Genomic DNA, 1,930 nt, shown 5'->3' with positions numbered 1-1,930 from the left:
GGCTTAAATGCAATTGAGTTTATGGTATAGTTAATCGTGTCTTGAAAGTGACAAGAGGGCCTTTGGGCTCGGTAGAAATCCCACCATTGTATAACCATTAAACATTAGTCGCGAAAAATTTATGCTCTGGTATGAATTGTTGTAAAGAGTTATATTATAGTAGTTAGATATTACAAATAGACAATTGTAATGCAAAGATACATTGGTAAATACCTCACAGTTCTGGCACAATTCATTGAATCTTAAAAATAAAGTTCTTTGTTTTATATATAGTAATTTATTTAAAATTTTCTTCATGCATGTTTTGGCATGTGGGTGTGTGACATAATATAAAGTAATTTATGCTCTTGTTTGCTTTTGTGAACTTTCTTAGTTTTACAATTAAAAAAAATGGGTCTGAAATAAGATATGAAGTAAGAAAAAGTTAACTTGTCAAATTCTTGGGCATATTGGGCATATTCTTCATAGATGATTAATATGTGTGTGTGTTTTTTTTTGAATTTAATATAAGTTGTAAAGTAATAGAAAGTTGGTCAATAGGCATATCTTCCAGAGATGATTAATGTGTGTTTTTTTAATTGAATATAAGTTGTAAAGTAATAAAAACTTTGGTCAATCAATTATAGGTATATAATTTTTTAAATGTTTAATATATAATGGGTGTTAATTATTTTATATTTTGGAGTTTTGGTTCAAACTCCATATTTTAGTTATTTAAAATCTGTGAAATAGTTTTTGGTTAATTTTTTATTATTATTTAAAATTTGTTCTTGAATGTATAAACACATTAATGTAGGTAATTTTTTTTGACTTTCAAATTGTTTAAAATTTATGAATCAAATTTGTGATTGCACAGGTTTTTTTAAACTTTGGAAAAATTTAACTTAAAAAATATAAAAAAATGATTTAAAATTTATGAATCAAATTTGTGATTGCACCATTTTTTTTAAACTTTAGACAAATTTAACTAAAAAAAATATACCAAAAAACCTCCAAAATATTAATTAAATATAATTAAGAATTAGAAACTCTGTCCACCACACGCAAGTATTTGTTTCGAGGAATATAAGATCAAAATCACAACAGAAATAGGATGTGGGGTGAAAAGTTTCACCGCATTTTAATGATAGTGTAAATAGTAGAGTTAAAGACCCCTGCAATAACTTTTTATCACCCACAAGTGATTGTTTCGAGGAATATAAGGTCAGAATCACAGTAGAAATAGGATGTGCGGTCCAATCGAGTAACTGGGACCTGTTATTCTCCTCGTAGAACTAAGAATTGAAAGCAAGTCGGTACGTGCTTGTTATAGACACTAGTTATTTCGATGAATATAAGGTCAGAATCAAATTAGAAATAGGATGCGGGGTCCAATCGAGTAACTGGGACCTGTTATTCTCTTCGTAAAACTAAGAATTGAAAGCAACTCACTACCTGATCGTTATAAACACTAGCCGTGGCACTATAATCTTTTCAATATTGTCTATTTTTTTTATTTAAATTTTTTCAATAAAAAATGTTTAAGCATTTTATAAATATGATGTTTTTGTTTGTTTTTTTTAAATGTATTTTAATTTATTAGTAATTTGAATTATTTTAAAAAGTGAAGTTTAATATTTGTATAATATCTTGTCTTTTTAATAAAGTGATACAGCTCTTTTTTAATATATAGATGAATTTAAATTCCTAAATATATATATATATATATAATTATAATTTTACTAATATTTTATTACATTTTAATAAAATATGTAAACAAGGTGATATAACTTTGTAGTATTTTTTTTTACAGATGAATTTAAATTCCTATATATATATATATATATATATATATAAACTTTAATAATATTTTATTACATTTTAATAAAATATATAAACATAAAATGAAAAAAAATTAAAATATTATCTTAAAAAATTGACAACATATTAA

This window comes from Pinus tabuliformis, chromosome 5_2 (assembly GCF_031772625.1).
Source record: "Pinus tabuliformis cultivar Carrire ecotype Pingquan chromosome 5_2, CPIR1, whole genome shotgun sequence".
In the NCBI taxonomy this organism is placed as follows: Eukaryota; Viridiplantae; Streptophyta; class Pinopsida; order Pinales; family Pinaceae; genus Pinus; species Pinus tabuliformis.
This window is presented reverse-complemented; position numbering follows the sequence as displayed.